Raw genomic sequence first — 22,915 nt, 5'->3', positions numbered from 1 at the left:
AGGCCAAGTCCTAAGCAGCGTAAACTTACCACCTGGTCATCTTTATGCTTAAAGAAACACTGACTGAACTATCATCATGATCTGTGCCTATATTCTTGGTTAGATCCTGCCTACCTTTCGCATAGCATCAGTCCACTTTCCAAGGAAAGGAGTTGCTTGTGCTTGTACTCCTGCTCTGGGTGGTATATCTACATTAAAACAGACATTATACTAGCAAAAGATGTTTTTAGGGCTACTACTCTGCAAAGTACATATTAGAGGTTTCATATACATTCAGCACATTTTTGAAGATCAGTTTTGTGAACTGATCAAGGAGCGCCATCAAGGCCTTATACCATCAAGGAGGGCCATTTGGCCTTTAAGCTCTTTAAGCAATAGAAGCAATAAAGTCCAGCTTGCCATGACCAGCAAAATTTTGTACCTGTTACAGAATCTTCTTACATACTGCTCTCCTGAGTCTCTTTTAACAGGCCAGAGACGGGACATATCATAACTGCTCATCTGGAGCTAAGGGTACGCTTATGGTACCAGGCAATCTACACGTGCATGTTGATTGACTGGATCACTTCTGCCAAATACACAGTATCTTTGCAGCGAAAAATCACCTGTTACAGTGACTCAAGGCTCTCTCTTCCTACCCTCCCTGTCTCCTATTTAGAAACTGATTTCGACAAACATTATAAGAAAACATCTTTGAGACTTCTGTTCCTCCCAAGATGGCAAAAATTGGCCAACAGATTCAAAGTTCTCAAGTAAAAAGGAAGACAGACAGACAAGTAGAGGTTGCATAATCATAATTTCCTCAGGAAACCATGTTAAAAACAGATTCCTGAGCCCTTAGATGTAATAATTACAGTCATACCACATAATATACTTTTCCATTAGCATTAACTCACTGAATACAGATAACCTTCGGAATTTAAAGTGGATAACGCCCTTTTTTGGTCATTTAAAAAAAGAATTAACTCTGAGGCAATTAAGAGTCATTAAAGTAAATGATTCATGGAGACCCAGTTTTCAAATCTGAATGCCTAAGGTAGCAAGATTTCCACGTTTAGATGTTGAAGTAATATGCTAGAGGATATTTGTCACATACCCAAGTATTCTGCTGGAAATTTCAAAAGCCAGATATGGTCTTGGTCTCCTTACTTCACACAAAAAAAAAGATTGAATGGCAAATTTGTAACACATCTGTATTGATTTTTCTTACTACACAAATTCTCAACTTGAGGGTCTTGGTCTAAATAACTATACTGTCTGCCTATGATGATGCACATGACAGATCAGACAGGGCATATCATAATTTTCATGTGATCACAAGCAGTGGAGATGTATTGAATAATTATTCCCTGTTCAAAAGCTGGTGAACTTCATATGAAGCTAGTACATGGCAATTTCAAAGCAAACTTCTTACAGCATGTATGAGTTGAGGGGTTGAATTTCTTGCCATGGGATGTTGAAGATGCTGTCACACAAACTGACAAAGGAACACACCAGTGACCTGCAAACTACAAATCACTGGAAGCCAAAGGATTATTCTGGAAAAGTTTCTCTTTATATCTTGGATGTCTGCAGCTGGCCACTATTTCTTAACGTTTCTTTGGTTTGTGAAGAAACAGGATTTTATTCAGGCAAGTATCATATACCTGTCAGGCATCCGGAATCCATACACACAGGAACAAATTCCCCTCTCTGCTCTTATGCCCTATGGTTGAGGCCCAGGAGATTGCACACAGGTAGTTACTTGTTATTACAGCATGGAAAACATTCAGACCATTGCTGTTGTCCAAATGTCGAATTTTAGCAAGCAAGCGGAGTTAGGGGAAAAGGGACTTTCAGGTTCAAATCAATTCTCATGTTTTTTCAAGCTGAAACCTCAGCCTATGAAAGACAGGCCCCAGTCTTCCTGACATACTGCGACCTGCTACATAAAATGTTGAAAACAAACCACAGTATATTTCAACATCACTTTTAATTAGCTGTTTTATAAGAAAGGAATATTTTATCTTGTTTTTTATTTTCATACTAATTGTTTTTGTATAATTTCTGTTGTTATTCAGAAGCCTTGTTTTATAAGGTGTTAAGTATATTTCCTGTTAAAAATTAGCACTTTTTTAACTGCAAAAACCACAGTGGTCAGAAGGCATCAAAAGCATTTTTTCATCAGAAAATATTTCATTCCTTAAATACGGCTTCACACAGACCTTTCATACTAATGCTTTATAAATTAACCATCAGGAATGGATGCCAAGTAGGTTATACGTTTTCTTGGTGAAGGCGAAATGCAAAAGGCCAACCTCCTATTTGCTCTGAAACAGACTCCTGTTTATGTCTTGTTGCCTATTTAATAGAAAAAGTTACATTTATATTTTCAAGGAAGTTCCCATGCTGCTTCTATGTACCTAGTATGAGACACTTTCCCAAATTAAATACACTTACGTTGTCCTTGTTTTGAAGCATGATAGTTAAGAGTGCATTTATAAATATGAAGAACATCCTATGCCCATAGTTTGTTTGCACAAAGTAAATTACGCTCACGCAAATCAGGGTAGCATAATACAATGCACTTCACAGGAAATACCAGGGAACATTTTGTCAGATGAACTGCACTGAAAAATGGCATTTCAGATTGATGATGATTGTACAAATGACTTCAAGCATAAAAAACAGCAAATGCAAGAGATGTTGAAATTTTTAAAGTGAATGTAATAATTCATTTTTTTTTAACTTGAAAGAAAACTTTTATAATTTGAAATGAAATTAAATTGCTTGTCAAAGAGAGGATTTCATTTGTGCAGGAATTATTTTTATTTTGTTGTCCAGACACAAAATTGTCACATTCTTTATCTGCAGATCTCTGCTTTTAGGTAAAGTCAAAACGCGATGTTTGTGTAAAATTACATAGAGATTACTTCATAAAATCCCGAATATTGCCAAGATAAACTTCTAAGGCCACACTTATACAAAAAATACTTAGAATTTACTTGTTTAAAAGCCTAAATCTTACTTAGGGTTCACTGATTTACCTAAAAGTTGGCCTACATGACAAGTACACCTAGGGAAGGTACTTACACTTGTCGAAAAATGTATGCAACTTCATGATACCCTGAAGTCTCTATAATTTTGGGATTCAAACATGCATGAAATTCATATTATATGAAATAACTTTAAAATTTATCTAATACAAATTACATTCAAGTCTACACCAAACCAAACACAATTTCTTCCACGTTTACATTCGGAAAGGCAGCTTTTATATATTGTGAAATCAAAACAATATCAGGAGGATATCAGAATTGTGAGGAGAGTGCACAGAGAATTGCAAATTAAAACACAATCTAAATTCCCTTTTTCAAGAAAAAAACAATACCTGTTTGCTGCCAAAGCTTTAAAGACCAAATTGTGGAACCAGGCAGCTCTTGTAATCAGACTGGAGTGGTGAGATACTCTTCTGCCAATACAGAGAAAACACTTTCTTTAGTTATTCAACTAATTCAGTCTAATGCACATGGATAGCCTGAATGAGATATTAAAAAAACAACACCAAAACCTAGAACTTCTTCTGTCCCTATGAAACTGGGCCGAAGAACCTGAGATTTACCAGCAGTAGAAAGACTTGGTGATCCTTTCATTTCTATTTCTGTAGATAATGCTTTCTTGCTTGACCACATGCATTAATTTAGTATCTAAAACATACTTTAACTTTAGAAAATGGATTGCATATCCAACACGCTTATGATAGTGTACTGGTTAATAAAAATGCTTTTTAAATGTCATTTGTGTTCATTTTAATTGAATTCCAGCTCTGTTCAAAAGCAAGCTGACATCAATTGTAAAGAAAAGAATAATCACCGAATAAGTTAAAATTGCAGCATTGACCAATTTTAACACAATAAGTTGCAAACTCCTTAAATAAACATGCACAGGTATATTACAGGTTTTTTGTTAGCCTTACATATAAATCTGAATGCTAAGTTTATTAATTTGATGATCCAAATGTTTTGGTTCTCACAGTAAATTAATGTTCTTTAAGAAACTAAAATTACTATTACAAAACAATAAAATAATTTCTATTAAGTTTGCTTCCTTGTTAATGTAAATCAATCTACCTGGATGAAAAAATGCCTGGGACTACCTTAAAGTCTTGTGAGATGATTCTTTTCTTTCTGCAAAGGAAGATTCTAATTTTCAGAGAAGCCAGACCACGCAGATTTGTTGTTCTGTAGGTGCAACAAAATGATGTTGAATCTCCTGTGTCTTAGACTGGTCTAAAATAGGGCTGTTATTTAGTATGTTTTTCCGATAACTGACTCTTTATAGATGAATCATAACATGATGCTGGAAACTTGGCAATTACATCAATGACTCTGCACCATGCATTGTACGTGACCTGCATACTAAGGGAGAAGAGTACAAGTAGAAAGGAATGCTTTTGGCAGTTGCTGAAACTCACCTCGTCTCATTATATCCTTTGTGTGCACAGCCTGACTCTCTTAGAAGACAGATGTAAAACCAGCAGTGTCCTACAATCCACACGTTACTTGCTGTTACTGCTTGAGTTCCCACGAAATGCTAAAATAATGACTAAATATCCTGAGATATGCAGCTGAAAAAACTCCAGAAAAAAATATTCTGAGACAGATTCAGATTTGTAGTACTGCTTACAAGATATTTAAAAGATTCAAGGGAAAGTTTTGATTGTGTGAGAAAGTGCAAGTGAAGTACCTAAGCAAAATTGGCCTGATTTTCAGAGACACTCGGCAGTTTGATCTCCCATATAGTTCATCTCTAAGATTATACAAAATAGTCTGTTTGTATAATCTACAGCCTTGAAAGAAAGGTCTCTTGTGATCTCTCATAAAAGAGTCTTGGCAGATAAATGTGAGTAACACAAAAGACGTTGTCTTTCTTTCCTGAAAGTAAGTGCCATAAGCCCAATAGGTTTTCCAAACACATTGTTACAAGCACTTTGTTCTAAGAGGATGAAACTATCTACAACACTTTTAATGTTCTTTTTTCATTAAAGCGTGTTTCTATTTGGTGGCTTTCATCCAACTTGTTCCAAATTGCTTTCTGAAGTGATGAAGAGTACTTGATGGAAATAGGAATAGCAAATACTACACAGAAAAGACAACAATGTCTGGGAACAGAGAAAAGAAGTCCAATCTGTTCCAAAGTGGAATTTTGTTTTCTTTCTAGCTAAAGAGAGAAATGTCCTGCTTCAGCATGCTTTGCCTGAAAAGGACTCAACGTTTCTAGGTGTGCAAATATCTGCCTCAAACACACACTATAAAAGTACATATACGGATAAACATGCACACACCTGTCAACACAGACACATATGTATGTACAGTATATTAGTATGCATATATATTCACTTCCTACCAAGTGTAGTTTATGGTTTACTGCTTCGAAAATTTTCATTTTTACTCTTACTTCCACATTGTCGTTTAAGAAATAGAAGTCACAGTCCTTGCAGCGCAGAAAGAATAATGCAGAGTGCACAGACTCCGAAACTCAAGAGTTGGTTTTCTCTTGCTACCATTAAAAGACCTGTCATTAATTAAAGGGCTAGGGAATTACGACAATGTCTACTGGCTACACAGACCATAGATACAAGTTAATTTCCCACCTTCACTCTCCCCTTGGACCCTTTCCTGTAAAGGCAACCTGCAGACTGGAAATGGAAGTGTACCATGTCTCACCAAGGGAAGACCATGTGTAAATACAATAGACGGGGCCTGTGAGGGAGAGGCATTACTATTTGTCCCCTCCTCCTCTGGCATTGCATGACTCCGCAGGGCTTGGGGAGCAGTAGAACAGCTATAGCGCAGGCAGTGCTCAGGATGCCAAGGCTGCGGCATGGGTGCCAGAGATTATGGGCTAATGTGCCTGTAAAACCTCTTCCCACACAATGCCTGAGGCTATGGGTTTACCTCCATCTTGTGACGTTACACTGAGATTAAAGACAGAGTGTGTTAGAGAGTCATCTGGGCAGAAATCAGGTCAGCCCACAATTTGCCACCACCACAATTAAGGTTCCTTTCTCATAGGATGGGCCAAGACTCAACCAGAGCTGTTCCCAAAGATCTAATCTTTATTCTACCAGCTGATAAAACTAAATGAGAAGCGTTAAGTGACTTGCCCAACACATCTTAAATATGATTTAACACAAAGAGGCCATGAATATTTAACTACTGGTTGGTACTTTTCTTGGAGCAACTGGAGAAAAATTCAATTCAGAATAGCTTTAAGTTAGAGCTCCCCACTGGGCCATGGGAGACGGATGTCAGTCTCTGGGTCACAACAGGCAGAGGAGGAACTTGATCGTGGGTGGAGCAGGTCTCAGTATTGCTGTCTTTTTTATCAGAAAATGAAAGAGCACAGGGGAATTCAGTTTTGTCATGCTGCAGAGGGGAAAGGCCTGTGGAGACCAAACCCTTGCTCCCCTCCGCCCTGCCAAGGACATTCTCACCAGTGAGAGCACTACTACCCAGTGCTTCCTCTCTGCCAGGTTTGCTCTCAGACTTTGTAATATAATACGTGTAACCGCTTTCATATGAATCCATATAGGAACACAGTAGAATGTTATGGTCTAATTTACTTTTGTAAACGCTTATATAAGGGCAGATAGAGAGACTGGATGACAGGTTCTGTCCAGAACCACCTTGAGCCCAAGATATTCTGTACCCAGTCAAAACAACACCCAGCTTGTATGATCTGGAGCTGTGAAATACAGATGGAATGAATACAGCTAGAATGTGCTTATTCATATAGCCACTTCAGAAGAAAATACTTCTAATAGAATGTATCCTGAGTACTAGATAAGACGAATAAGATTTCCCCAATGACTACTTTCAATCTTTGTTTACAACATGAAAAAAAATCTGAGACTCAATTATTTATCTATCCATTATTTATTCATTCACCTACTAGTATCTCAGTAAACTAGCATGTGGTTTGGCTGCTCAGTTTCCCCTAAGGACTCTGGCCAAACACTCCTGCACAAATGAAAGCCGGGGAGTATTTTCATCAGAAAACACAAAGAAAGCAGCCATATCTTTTCAAATCTCTTTCATTACAGCTTTAACTGGTGATGGACATATTCCAGACAGTCTGGTTCAAGCTTAGTTAAAGTCTTCAAATGTTTGGAGACTTCTGAAGGACTCTTGCGCTTTATTGTGCTCCTGAAAGTGGCTCCCAGAAAAACCTCTTATCTCTGAAATACACTGAGAAGGTGTATTTGATTACACATTCAAAACATAGAGGAGAAGAAATAAATGTAGGCTTACACACACACACACACACACACACACACACACAAAACAACCCAAACCCTGTCACTGTAAACTGAACTAGTTTATTTGAGGATATTGTTATTCTCAGAAAGTGTAACTTGCAACTCCAGCAGGCTTGCTCGGTCTCATTCTAAGTTCCCCTTTCTTGCTTTTTGCCTCAGAATTAGAGCTCCTACCCTCACTATGCAAAACCTGCTGCTTTCAGTTCACATTATTTCCCCGAAATTCATTCCTCTCTATTGCTTCTTTCTCTTTAATGAAGAAAAAAAAATTTAAAAAAAATCAGTCACAACAAACAAAGAAAGTGTCAGGTTTTTATATCATTATTGTCAAAAAAGGCAAAATCTGTGGGGAAGGAAGGATTTGGGCAAAATTTGGTCAGGTTCTAGTGAAGAAAAATATTCAGAAAGTGGTAAAATCCTTCCATAAACCTCACCCAATCTTCGTCATTAAAGTATCTCACATCTCTGTCTTAACCACACCATCTTGTAAACCATTTACAGCTAGAGTTCAGCATTAATGCAACAAAGCTCAGCCACCACAGTGACTACCTATTAAAGTAAAAAAAGAGAGGAAAACCAAACAACCCCTAAGTCTTCAAATGAAAAGTGCCAGGAGACAGTGGCTGGAGGAAACCAGGTCTCGGTGTAATGAATGTAGCGGGAAGGGTCTGAGGGGCAGGAATATACCTTCTTTACTAAAGGAGAGAGATGCTAGGAGGCAGGAAACTCTAAATGAACTGAGGTAGCATAGCAAAAACCAGTTTGGGGGAAGAGTGAGATTTGGGGTGAGACTGAGTTGTACTTTACCACTCACTTAGGTAATCCATATTTTAAACACAGTTGGTATACTCTGAGGAGAGCTATGGTTCACTAAGACTATATTATCTGGATATCTAGAAGCTCTGAAGTGCTAGAAAACTGTATCAGTCGCTGTAGTTTGTAATAAATTTTATCTATTAAATGGGATATAAAAATCCAATAAAAAAGGTTATAAATTGGGTTTAGAAATGGAAGCCTTCACAATACTGAAAGATAGAGCAAGACAGCATACTCTATGATAAAGTGGTTTAACTATGACTTTGTAAAGCATGGCTAAAAAAAAATTTGTTTTTTTCAAGTCATCACCTTCACAAGAGGAGAAAATAAATATTGTGGGAAGGCACACAGAGGGTGTTGTTTTCATTTATAGCAAGACAAATTAATCCATCTCCATTTATTGTGACCACTGTCACTTCACTTCCTGATCCCAAGGACTATTTGTAAAGTTTTTTAAGATCTCAGGAGGCGGGGTAAGGCACCCCAGTCCAAAGTACTACAACATTATAACACTTCATTGAGAATGAAGTTCACCCCAACTATCATTTAAATCAGAATGAAGCACTGAGTCCCATACTAGTGGAAAAAAGATTTTGCCTTGGCTTTTTGCCCAGGGCTGAAATTTTCTTTATTGTATATTTATCATAACAAAAGGACTATGCTCAAAGAATTCAAGGAATTTCAGTTTTTATAATAAAGCAAAACCTCTCTAATGACTTTGTAATTAATGTACTGTAATTCAGGAATATGAAAGATCTAGAGTTTTCAATAAACTGAAACACTTCACTGCATTTGCTTTGGTTCAGGCATGTCCTGCATTCACTTTCTCAGTAATCCTCTTTAGACAGGCAATTTACCTAAAACTAGCATAATTGAGCATATTTGTAATAATGCACGTGGTAATATGTCTCACTGAAGCATGTAACCTAAATTTTTTCATGTAAAAAAAAAAAAAAGACAATAAATGAATTATGGCACTTCAGGACTCTAAGTCGTTATAACATACTCATCCACCTCACAATATGACATCCACTGCCCCATATGACATCATAGTGGTCAAACGTAAGCCATGACAAAATTAATTCCTAGAGAGACAGACACACTTTTGCTATGAGCTGACTTATTTCTGTAAAAACCTCTATCAGTAGTATCAGTGGCGTCAAGGACACTTAGATGGCTCAGTATGCAAAACAATTTTAGAACTGGAATATCTGGCTTCTGCAAAACCAAAAATTCTTATTCCAGCCACCCCATTTATGTCCTTGTGCTTGTACTACACGTAGCCCTGCAAAGCAAACTGATAAAAGCCTCTGTCATGCCATTGCCCAGTCTTGCTACAGTTGCTCTGGCGTGGAACTAAACAAACCACCATAAAACACAAGAACTCTAAATCACAAACTGTGAGCAACATCTTAAGGTCTCGTGTCGCATTCAAGCTCTGAAATCAAACCAGCATTACCAGCAGGAATTGGAAAGAAGGAAATAACTCACTACTGGATCTCACCTAGGCATAGATGAGACAAAAGGAAGGTTGATTCCTCTGTCGACATTGTGGCCATTTTAAATAGGAAGAATAGTTGCAATAAAAATATGCCATAAAAATATTTTCTGTAAGAGAAGAAAGTCCTTTCACAATCTGGAAAATGCAGAGGTGGACACTAATGTGCCAGGTACTGATGGCTGCTAAAGACAAGACTCAGACTGGCTACTTCACTTCAGAAAGATTGGAGAAAACTTGATCGATATGCACTTGTATCTCTCATGGATGCCCTTTAGGCCATGCTTACATGTTTACCTGTTGTAAACTGTACTTTTATCAAATTCTCTATTATTTCTTAAAAAAATTCCTGATTGACAGGATAGACTGTGACATTTCATGGTATTGAGTTATGCAGGTATCTTTTAGTGGAACTTGCAAAAAATTCGGATTGAAACGCCACTGCCTATCCTTTTCCTTTTATTTTTTCATAAGCTTATTATGTTTAATGTTTCAATGGAATTCACCAGGGATTTATTATAAACTTCAGTATCTTAGCCACATGAAGAGGGATTGGTTTGAGAGGGTTTTTTAGGTGTTGTTTCCCAGTTGAGCATTACGTGCCCATTGTAGCACCAAGTCCCTCATGGTGTAATAGATGCCTTTGTACTTTAATTCATGTGACTTCCATGAATATTTATAAATATTAGTTAAAAAAAATCAGCTACAGTTATACTGTTCTATGTCCCCTAGTCAACAAGTAAGAAGAAGTACTCCCCTTGCCACATGCTTAACTCTCAGTTATTAATGTACAATAACAAACTTGAAACCCTCAGCTGGGAACATTATATTGTAATTGCTTAGTAGGCTATTAGGGCATACCTGTCTATCAGACTCAAAATACAGAAAATAACACTGCTGTATGGGAAGAGAATGATTGATTTCTTGTGCCATCTCGTGGAAAAATTATTAATTGCAAGACAATCTCAAACTATTTCACATAGTTATGTATAAGCGGAAATGTCAGTAATGTGGTTCAAGCCAGCTTTGCTTCCTACACAAAAAAAATCTTTTGCCTATAAAGTAGTAACCTGGTTTGTTAACATCTTACAGTCAAATATTTTTGATCAGTCAACTTAAACTCAGTGGCGTACCTTTCTGTATGCCTTGTGATTGTGCAGTCTCCATCATAAAGCTCTGATTTATCTTCCTTGCTACAAACAATATTTAGATCTTCCTTTATGTTCAGCTTTATATGGAAAGATAATATGCTTCTTTTAAAATTCATTGCACAACAGAAGTACTTATTCTCACCTGGACTACTGGTTGGAATAGATTTTTTTTCAGTAATTTTGAAAATTGCAAACTAATTCTTCTAACAATAAATATTCACTGATTGCTTGATTAAACTTATTAAAATGCAAATTGAAATCCCAAACCAATGACAATAATTAAAAAAAGAACACATTACCAAAATGATGAAAGATCAGATTTAACTTTTTCCATTATCCAATATAATGTTGATTAAGTATAATTGGAAAATGGGAAAGCACCAAAAAAGTCTGAAAACAGCTTTTGCAATGGAAACTTAAACAGGACTGTGTTACCTCCCACCGAGCTCAGAAGAAGACTATACAGTACTATTTTGCCAGGGGTTTAGGTCATCTTGGTGTTCTAAGTCTACTTGCAGTCCATCAGAATTTGAAACACAAGCTAAATCTTCTTTCTGTCCTCTCCCCTCCAGCCATATGATATTCCATCTGTAGGAAACCTGAACACTTATCTAAATCCCATATCTTTAATCTATACACACTTGCTAAAGTACATTTGCAGAAGAACATGATGATAAACTCTGCAAAAACCCAGCAAGATTGTGGTGGAATAACAGTAATGCTTGAGGATTTGACCATGCAGCTCTTTTAGCATTAATGTGAGTCAATAAAGTTAATTTCTATATTCCACTTTGAAACTACATGTGTGAGGGTTTGATTATTTCATTTTATTTATGGTTATCCTTTGATAATGCTTTAGCATATGAATAAAACCAAACAAGATGACAGCAGAGCTCAGCACCATTTACTCATTGCAAAATGAACTAGAATTGCCTGGGTGCAGTCTAATCCGGTACACATTTCAGGGAGTGCTACATCCTGCTCTCTCCTCCCTATCTCTCAGTGGAGGAACTGCATGCTGTTTTGCTGTATTTCTGCATCTTTCTGGAGCAGATGGTGCTCTCTTACACTACTGCATGACATATTCCAATCGGTCAAGAGTCCTCCATGGACAATGTCAAGACCAACAAATTGAGCAATTATTTAAATAAAAGCCACTTGACGTGGCAAGCTACTGTGCTAACATATTGCTGCATCAGCCTTCAAATTCTACTATTTTAAATTCTTCTGACGTACTAAATGCCCTTCCTGCTTCATTGTTGCTGCCATGGGGCTATAAAGCATGCTGAACCTGCTAGAGGAAAGTCGGTGCTTGTGGAGGAGAGCGGTTACTCTTTTGGCTGTGTCAAGATCTCATCACATGTGGGTCAATCACAATACGAAGAAACACAGAAGCATCTACTGTTTGTAGAAAAACTATAGCTCCACACAGCTTTTTGCTACAGCTCTGAGCCCTAAATCAGTGGCATAGAGTCATTGCCTGTCCTTCTTCTTGGCCACTTTTCTTAATCCACTGCTGTGAGTGGATCCAGAAAAGAAACAAGATGCAGCCCCAGTCCCTGTATTACCCCAGTCTCAAGCACGCTGTGCAGTAGGAAACTGGCTTACGCTCCTGGCCGGCTATTCTCACCACCTTTGCTGCGTGCCCTAGTTTCTAGCAGCCTTGCAACTTCAATAGCAGGGTTGCAAATAACAAGGTGTCGAATTACGATCTCTCCATACAGGCCTAGTCCACGCTGATGTGAGAGCTGCCATGAGCCAGTTTTACTCTGACACAAATGTTTTTCTTCTTAATGTGGGACACAGTTTATATACTGTTCTTCATAACATAAGCCTACATAAAGATTTGCTCCAGTACCGTCTTTCATATCATTACCAAAACTGGACCAGTTGTGGCTGTTTATTGTTGACATTTTTTAATAGGAGCAGAACTGAAGTCACATTTCAGTCATAAAGAAATTAAGGAGACTATAAAATCTAAGTGCTGACAAAGTACAAACAAGTATGCTCTCTTCCTTTCAGAACGTGTAACGTACTTTCTTTTGTAACAAGAATTCGTGTAAATGCAGTTTCCCATTTGTTTTTTGCTGCTGCTCTATACTGCTGCAAATAGCATTGTTTTCTGGTAAAAATCTTCCACTTAGGATTAAATTATGATAGTATAAACTGATGTCAAAATTTTACCCCTGCTATCTTCTCAAGTAACTTTCCTACCTTGCCTGTACATGCTGAGGATCCTCTTCCGCTTCAGCATCACTTCCAGAGCCCAGGTCCATGCTCTCGACCGTGTGGATTTGGACACCTTATAGATTGGGTAAGACAACTGAACATCTGGAGCTTCTTGTGTTGCTAGACTTAAGCACGCAAGAACACTATCCACTGAAAATTACAAGATTTGAACAAATAAAATTGAGGGAAATGAACTTTTATCTCGTTTTTGAGACTTAGAAGTTCTGTTGAATCTTGTTTTCCAGGTTGTCTTTGAAGAATGAAGTACTGATACCATTTCCTGCCTCCGGGTGCAGTGCTTCAGAATTCTGCCAGATAGTATCTGTGTGACCTGGCAATGCTGTAGCTCCTGCTCCCCATTAAAAATTAAATCTAAGTACCCTAAGCATAGAGAATACAATAAAGATTTCTGAGTTCAGGCCAAGTCATAGGACAATTTGGTAACTGTGTTAATGGATCCATATTCAAGGAATTGAAGTACATAATCAGCAGTAATAATGATCCTGCGTGACAAATTAGATGGTTAATAACATGTAATAAGAATCACAGTTTTCTGATTGTGTCATTAGTAATAGCTGTGTAACCCCAATGCCGTCAGAGGGAACGCGCGTACAGACCTAAGTGGAAATTGCCAAACTGTCTTGTTGATAGAGAAGAAGAGGAGGAGAGGTGGTGTGCCCTCTCAGCTGTGTTGGCTCTGCAAGGTTAACAGGAGTGGAAGGTAGTACAAACTTAATTTTACCATTGGAAAACCTGCCAGTTTTGCGTATTCACATTTCACTGTATAGCTAATGATTAACTTTTCTTCTCTACCCTCTTACTTGCTGTCAGGCATTTTCTTTTCAGTACATTGATTCTTGACATGTTCTGTTTCTCCTATTTAGTCTCCTTTTACATAAAGCAGCAGTGGTGTGCACAGTGTCAACCCTTGGCTCAGAGAGGACATGGCAGTGACTTTAGTTTCTCTAGTCCTTCTACAAGGTTCCACAACTCACTTTGGTCCTTTGTATCTAAGTTGTGTGTGTAAAGCAGAGGGTATGACCAGCTGCGCCCCCATGGACGTCGGCCACAATGCCCTTATCTGTTGCAGCAAAACTGGTGTCAGCTTCAATGTTAACAGTTCTTGTTAATGTAAGTCTATGCAATGGCACAACAGTAATGCATATTTACAAAGTGTTTTGGTGATTCTTTCTCAGACAGTTATAAATGATTTCTTAGATGAGAGCTTTTTACACTTGATGAATAGCAGATGATTGTCACTACTTTACTATTTAATTTTTAAATTAATTTGAAGTATAATTCTCCAACTATAAAGTGCTCTGAGACTACTAAGAAATGAAGCACATTAAATGAACTTCATTATAAATCATCATCTTTACATGACACTCGAAAGGATGCACTGGAAGAAATTAACGCATCAAAGCAGGATTCTCAATGTTTCATTTAAACAGCAAATGCATTTCAGACTTAACTAAAATGAGAAAACACTAGGTTGGTATTGAAATTGTGTGTAACTCCTATACCAGAGTTACATAAAACCCAAGCTTATACTTAGTAAGAACATACCAATTTGTAAACCCTGTGAAATTTTACACTTATGCATTGGTTTCAGCTTCATGTTATTAAAAAATTCAAAAGAGGGTTACAAATCTGAGCAGTAACCTACAGTCTTATACCACAAATGAACTTTCACTAATTGTGTTTAAGAACAAGAAAAAACAGTAATGCACAAAAGAAAGCAAACAAATGTTGCATTACACTTTCTACATAAACCCACAACATCTCCATATTGAAAAGAACACCACCAAACACACAAAACACAAATATTAAACTTACTTCAAAACAGTCATTAAACTACACTTCTTGGGGAAAAAAAAACCAACAAAAAAAACCACCACCAAAATTAAAAGCGACACTGTCAGATAAAATATGAAGTACATATTGGAAGCTGCATTTTGTAACCACAGTTTGGTCCAGTCCTTTGGTATGAGAAGAGAAAAGAAACAAGCTAGCTCTGAACTAATATGGAAGCTGCTAATTTTCTATAAACATATAGATATTTGCAAGTCTTTAGTGCAATAACAGTAACCAAAGGCATCAGGTTGAATATCCAACCTATTCAGCTGAGGCAGCCATGCAGAATATTTCTAATGAAACAGAAAACTACAAATTAAGAAAACGTAACTATTTAGACTGGTGTTCAAATCAAGTTTTAAATTATTTCAAAACAAAGCACAGAGGGTTTAAACTCTAGTAGAAGGTTTCTTGGGTTAGTCTTTCTGCTAAATGCTCAACCATTTAGAGGTACCATGTATTTATCACAGTGGCCTACATTAATCTAGGGAGACCACTGTTATGATTAGTTTAGGAACTTGTCTCTGCTCTACTCGTCCACTTTTTCTAGTACCTGCTACTTGTTTACAACACAAAATAAGAATGGAAAATACAAGTCTGAACAGTTAAATTTGTAAATTTTTCAAAAATTTGTCAAAACCAGAAAAAAGTGCTGAGAATGAAATACTACAGTGAAATATTGGAAACCAAAACAACTTAAATTTTAGACATCACTCACCTCTTCAGAATTATTATAAAGAAACAGATATACAATATGCAGATTTAAAGCTGCAATTGAAAATACAGTATTAGAGCACTTTTTACATGAAGCTTCAGTGTTTTATTAGTAAAAAGGTTTGCTAAGGTTAGCCATGTTGAAGGGAATGCTATTTTCTGCACATCTACTGAAGAAACAGAAAAGAGAAGGCAAAATAAAAATTACCTAGAGCCATACTAACTAGATTTAAACTTAATATACAAGCTAATTCTCAGATTTCAAAAAGGATTTAGCAAAGAGTTTAAAAAATTTTAATCCAGCTGTTTTTTGAAATTTCAGGGAAGTCTTAGAATTATTGACAAAGACTTCCTGTAACAAACCCAATGAGCTTTCCTTGTTGGAGTTGATTCACTAATGTGTCCTCATTGTAAAAATGTTTGGGGCAGAGGGGATTTTATTCTTCTGTGCACTTATTTGCTACACATGAGCAGACATTTTATGGTCAAGAACTGAGAGCAAGAAAGTATTTTACAACCCCAGACCAAAACCCCAGAAAGGTAACATAGCTGCCCTTGACCCTACACACCAGAAAGAAAAAAAGAAGGAAAAAAAAAAATGTGGTAGAGGGACTGCCTTTATTTTGCTGCAAAATAAATGTTTACTTGCATTTTCAAAGGAGAGAGGGGGGAGGGAAGGAAAACACTGACTTAATGGAGCCTAAAAGGAAAGAAAATTTGTTAAGTTCCTACATTTGTCCTTCCCTAGAGAATTATCTCTTTTAAATGCAAGACCCAGTCATGAAAAATGGCAAAAATAAAAGCTTTGTGAATGTAGGCGTGAAAAATACTTATACTTGCAGTAAACAGTGATGAGTCAATATCTATTTATTTGGAAGATTGAGTTGATATAGTATATAAACATAGGTACTTATTAAAGCCTGAGCCTCTGCAAGCTGACAAGCACCACACCTTTACTGTTTCTGTCCATGATAATCCTGAAGGGAAACATTTCTGTGCAACAGTTAAGTGTCCCTAACGTCATTATGTAGTTTTTGATTATTTTGTTGGGAAAATGGAGCATCACACATTTATCTCTGATGTAAATGTAGTTCAGTAACATGGAGTTATGAGTGACCTTTCCTAAAACTAAAAAGGAAGTGAATACATAAGAAGGAGTGGCATATTCCACTTATTCCACAGTATTTCAGCAACAAGACAGATCTAAACCAAGATGTACAAGTGAATGTGATAATGCTGTAAGTGCACTACAATAAATAATAAAAACTACAGATATAAGCTGAATAGGGACATAGCTATTTTCTTTCTCTGTATATGCCTTTGCGTTATGTTTTCATTGTTTTCTAGTTATACTTGCCATCTGCACCGAAACTGCTTAAAGAATGGTCTTTCGTCACTAAAGAAACAATGTATCATCAAGATGCCAAAACACAAATTCTTTACTTAAACAGAAGTAAATGGTAAAAATAGTGCCTTATAAGTAAATCTGCTGAAGGTACAAAACAAACTGTAGAAGAAACATCAAGTGCAATACGGATTACAAAATACGTGCATAGCTGCAATTGAAATTTATGGGAGTAGCAATAAGGGCAAATATATACCAAAGCGCCATCTGCAATAACAGGAGCACTGTCACTAGCATGAGATACAAAGTACAAAGGTGGAACCTTGGAAGACCAGTGTCTTGGTAAATCAAAATTACTGCTCAAATAAATGTACAGAGCTTCATTTTACAGGAGATGAACTAGGCAGTAAATGACCAACTCAGTTACCTAGTTTTAGATAAGGTTGTCAACACAAGATATTTTGTTGCATAACAAAGGATTCCAAATTAGCTCATAGCTACAGTGCCATGATGGCTAACACATCTTAATACTCTGCTATTGGCAATGCTATGCTCATACAACACTGTAACCAAATCAATAAAAACCTTTGAGAAAGTGTGAAATGAAGCATATGGGCAAATCTGTCTGACTATCACAACTCCTTGGGATATTCCAAAAGGCATCTGCCTCATTCAGTGTCCTTAATTTTATTAAACCTAGAGGTTTCCAGTGGCCTTTTTTTAAGATTAAGATAAATATAAATATTTGGGTTTGTTCTTTTTAACAACAGTGCCTGCTTTCAGGGTTACTGGTAATAGACTCATGTTTCTGAGAAATATGCACAAAGTTTGACCTATTAGAAAATTTATTGAGGGCCTACTGGTAAATCAAGGCATGCTGATGCACAATTGTATTAGGGGCTTTATCACGAGTTTTATCACAGCACAAGTTTATCAGTTCTCAAGGATATGAAAGTACATGTGCAAGCTGAATTTCAAAAGCACCTCAATGAAACTTCTCATTATGTATCTCTCTTGTGCCATGTCACACTTGTGAAAAGAGCTGGTGTATTTCTTAGAAGTCTTTCTGTGTCTATATAATGTCTATAATCACATTTTCATTGTTTATACAGTTACTTAATGCTGTCCTTTTTCAAGTACACTTTCAAAAATCTACCTATTGCAGACATACGAAAATATTCAAATTATCTCTGTATTTCCATGGAAAATAGTTTCAGTGAAACTTTTCCCTTGCCCCCTGAGCCGCATCTCCACATTTCAGAAGTAATTATTTAATTAATTTAATAAGACACACACACACATGCACTTCATTTTATAGGCAAAATATCTACCATCTCCACCTAGGAATCACAGGTCAAAGCTACATTTATTGTTGAAATGCATCTTGTTCACATCCTCCAGTGATTCCAGAAGAAAAACAAAATGTTGTTAAAGAGGCTGTCGTTGTCTCTAACTGCACATCTCTTTCCCCAAGTATGCTTATGTGACCAATGGTCCATGAGGCTACCTATGGCATGATAAGCAAGGAAGTCCAAGACAGCGCTGCCATTTCCTTTAAGAAGTCATAGTTTCTGCACTGGCATCAATATTCAGTAATACATATTCAGTAATCCACCAAGGTAATGGAGAAAATTATTTTCTTAAACATGACTCTCGGGACATTGTACTCTTTGATTACAGCTCTCATTTTTGAGGTCTATGTTCAGCATTAGTCACAATAGCCTCAAGAATCATTTATGTGCCTTATGTTAAATATAGGCTTACAAGTCTTACCAGATCTGGGCTTATATGGAAAAGAATAGCAAAAGAATAGCCAAAAACATCAAACATAAAAAGGAATCTTCTTCTTCCATATCCTTTTTCTTGTAAACTGAGACCTACACGTGGGTTTGGTGGTACAGTAAGGTTAACTCATTAAATAGAAATCCCCACTCTCTTGAAAGTGTCTTCTATCACAACTTTTGGCATTATTTTATTTCTGATATGCCAACTTTTCTCCTGTTTAGCATTAACTGAAAATCTCATTTCTGTTACCTAACAAGACCGTTATACAACCTGGACATCTATAGGCCTGAAATGTAAGATGTCTTAACAGCTGTGATCCCTTAGAAAAGATATATTTTGAAGTACTGCTGTTCAAATCCTTTTTTTTAAATTTTTTTTTATTTTACTGTGATAAGTGAAAGTCAAGACAAAGAAGAGAGCAAGGTCAGAGACCAGGAGCAAGCCGGTTTTACACTGACATTTTTATTTGATTTTCACCGCTTGCTGGAACTTGAATTGCAATCAAGTGAATCAACCTAGTTTCTCTCTTCTATGTTCTATTCTAAAGGAAAGTAAGTTTTCAAAAAGAAGATTTTTAAATTATATCTAGATCAATGCCAAACCTTGTAACAAGCAAGATTCTCTCCAGAGAACTGGTGATACAGCATCTCTCCCTGACTTCAGCAAAACCAGCACAGGTCTGGCAGTGTTTATCAGCTCGGTTCACTGCTGCATCTCACTTGCTCTTTCAAATGGGGCTGGGAGTTCTTGTGGGGATTGGACCATGGCACAAGCAAAACAATGTAATAAAAAAGAAAAATATTCCTGAGGTTGATTCTGAAATGAGCTGGGTGAATTTGTACGTTCTAATCAACATAAGTGCAGAAAACTATGCTGGACAGAGAAGTTATGACACACAAAAGCAAGAGACCAAGTTGATAATTTACAATTTCCTTCTTTTATGAAAATTTATAATGCCATGTGAAATGTCACCCTGCTTCCCAAAACACAAGAAATTCTTTGCCAGCAGCTCACTGGATTCCATCTGTGAAACAGTGGGGCTAATTTCTCACTCTTTTTTCCTTGAACCTTTTCCTGGGATATTGCTCTATTTTAAAATAAAATTTAAAAAAGCGTTATTTTTAAAATCCCTTTTAAAAGGTGCTTAAAGTGCACCGTTTGCCAAAACAGCATTTATTTGATTGTGGTATGTGAGAAGGAGGTTCAGTTCATTTAATACAGCTCTAAAACATTGGGAAATATTGGCCAGTTTTGCAAATATGTATTCATTCAATAGTCTGTTCAGCCTATGTGAGAATACAAAGGTATACACATGCATGTGTATACAGCAGGAATCTAAACAATTAAGAATTTAAAGTATGTTCAATTCACTTCAAGGTCAAGTTTAAAATTATTTCAGCTTTAATGGAATTTCCGTGAAAAACTGTTGAAGAATCAGGTCTAGCATTTCCTCAGAAAAATGCAAACTAAGGGCTTTCTTAGGAAAATATCATACCTTCATTATGTTGACATGACATGAAAGCCAACTGCATCCTGGGCTGCATCAAAAGAAGTATGGCCAGCAGGTTGAGGGAGGTGATTCTGGAGTACACTGGAGTACTGCGTGCAGCTCTGGAGTCCTCAGCACAAGAAGGACAAGGACCTGTTGGAATGGGTCCAGTGGAGGGCCATGAAGATGATCAGAGGGCTGGAGCACCTGTGCTATGAGGACAGGCTGAGAGAGTTGGGGTTGTTCAGCCTGGAGAAGAGAAGGCTCCGGGGAGACCTTATAGTAGCCTTCCAGCACCTAAAGGGAGCCTACAGGAAAGATAGGGAGGGACTCTTCATCAGGGAGTGGAGTGATAGGTCAAGCGGTAATGGTTTTAAACTGAAAGAGGGGAGATTTAGATTCGATATTAGGAAGAAATTCTTTACCATGGGGGTGGTGAGGCACTGGAACAAGTTTCCCAGAGAAGCTGTGGATGCCCCATCCCTGGAAGTGTTCAAGGCCAGGCTGGATGGGGCTTTGAGCAGCCTGGTCTAGTGGGAGGTGTCCCTGCCCATGGCAGGGGGTTTGGAACTAGATGATCTTTAAGGTCCCTTCCAACCCGAACCATTCTGTGATTCTATGATTCTCTGACATTGCAATGTTTAGCAGAAATAAAAAAACTTCACTTACAACACAGTATTCAGAGAAAAATCACTCAGGGAGAAATATTAGGTGAAAGTATGTACACAAGAAAACACACCCATAACAGTGCTGGAAAAATTGTAAGTGAAAACAAAGCAAGTAGATAAATGTGGAAGTTACATTATTACCAAATTGCTACATTAAGGACTACTGTACTAAACCTGGTGTGTTAAACCCACATAGAGAACATGTAAATGGATTTTTATACAAAAACAATTAATCTAAAACCTGGACTGAACTTACCCAAAATGCCTTCTGGGACTCCAAAAATCTTCTTCTCCCATCACTATGGTGCATGTCCCTGTTTTCAGGGGCCGGCCAGAAGCACAAGTGCTGGACTCAGTGGGAGGAGGCCTGCAGGGCTGCACTTCGGTCCTGGAGAGAGGAAGCGCTAACAACTCGGCCTGAAAGCCATTAACTTTCATTAACTTGCTGACAGAGCATATCCCTGACAAGATGAAGACAAGTGCCGCCTTCTTGTTGGTGCTTTTTCTGGAGAGGGCCAGGTGAAATCCCACCAGCCTTCAAGATGGGGTACAGCCCCCACACCCCACAACGTCTCACTGTGGCCCTGAGCAGCTGTTAGCAGCCAGCACCACCTTTCCTAGAGCCCCGTGGAGTTGCCACAGGAGCCTTGACGTGCTCAGTGCCCTGGGACAGACCCCAGGTAACAACCTCTTGGAAGAAGGGAAGAAAGACCCCAGAGCTGGGGACAAGCAGGGAAGGCACCAGGCTGTCCAGGGGACACTCAGCTGGGATGTGGCTCCAGCCTTGCCCCCAGACTTCTTGACCCTCAGACTCCTACTGTGATGTTGGCGGTTTTCAATAAATGCTGCCATGGGGCAGAGCAAAATCTTGCTCTGATCCCACTCTCTCTCTTGCTCAGGCACGCTCTGTCAGATCTGCACCTCAGGCTGGAGGTGGACCCTTTCCAAAGCAGCAATATCGCAACTGTCCAACCCCCCCTACCCTAAAAGCCCCTCATGTGTTAGCAGGGTTAAAAATACATGAACAAAATACGTATATTAACTCACACTTATTAAAAGCAGATTATTGCAAATATGTACGCTGATTTCCAAGCAAAGCCACAAAGGAAAAAAAAAAGAAAGAGGTTTTCATGCATGTTATTTTGGCAAATATTTTTCCCAAGGGCACAGGCTAGCGAACAAAATGATTACAAGAAATTACAGTATGTACCATGAATACTTTTTGGTATGCACAGAACAATTTAAGGTGTTATAATGTCACACTGCCACATTAAAAAAAAAAAAAAAAAGAAAGAAAGAATCTCAAGCTTTTAAAGTTATTCAGAAAAGAATACAATGTTCACTCTGTGTTATAGAAGCTATTAAAGAAAAAAGAGATTTTCAAACCATGCTTTAATAACACTGTGATTACAAGTTGGGGAGTGTTTATCTAAAAGAACAAGATGAATGTTTCTTCTGGCCTTAATCCAACACCCTTTGAAGCTGAAGAGTTTTTCCCAATTACTTCAATGGGCTTTGGTTCAGGCCTCAAGACCATTTGTCATTATAAGATTCACCTACTCATTTCAGACCAATGTCCCCCACAGAAGTTTTTCATCTGCACACAGTATGTCTGTAGTTAGAAAGCCTGCACTTAAGCCCAAGAACCCTTCACCCAGTTGATACAACAATCTTCTGGGGAGCAGAAGATGCCTTTTTGTAATGCTTTCGTGCCATATTTTCGTGCTTGAAGAGCCACTTCGTGCATGCAGTGTAATCTATTATCAGGCTGGTAAACTTGTCTGCAGTATGACTTCTCTTGTTCCTCATGATTTGCCCTCACAATACCTGTACAAAGCACCAGCAATTTTGTTGTTTACAGGAGAAACAACAACAGAAGCCTAAATAACTTACATGGGTCCCACATGGTGCCAGTGGCAGAGGTGGGCACTCAGTCCAGAGTTAACCCCATTTTTCAGACAAACAGATTTAGGACAAACACTCGGCCTTACTAGGCCTCTAGTTTTGAGTCTACTTAGGGCAGTTTAGAAGACTACCACCATCAGCAGTTCAGGACCAGCTTTCAG

General features: G+C 37.8%; 1 protein-coding gene across 1 annotated transcript in view; it reads right to left on the bottom strand.

Annotated features, from left to right (window-relative positions):
• Positions 1-3,262: 3,262 nt before the first annotated feature.
• Positions 3,263-22,915, bottom strand: part of ROR2 (receptor tyrosine kinase like orphan receptor 2) — a 187,476-nt gene continuing 167,823 nt past the window's right edge. The window contains exons 11-12 of the transcript XR_008463748.1: positions 4,136-4,220; positions 3,263-3,451 (exon numbers count right to left, since the gene is read on the bottom strand). The gene's annotated coding sequence lies outside the window, so the exon portion shown is untranslated. The remainder of the gene's footprint in view (positions 3,452-4,135; positions 4,221-22,915) is intronic.

This window comes from Rissa tridactyla, chromosome Z, assembly GCF_028500815.1.
Source record: "Rissa tridactyla isolate bRisTri1 chromosome Z, bRisTri1.patW.cur.20221130, whole genome shotgun sequence".
Classification (NCBI taxonomy): domain Eukaryota; kingdom Metazoa; phylum Chordata; class Aves; order Charadriiformes; family Laridae; genus Rissa; species Rissa tridactyla.
Note: the sequence above shows the minus strand (reverse complement) of the source record. Positions and strands in the feature narration are given on the sequence as shown.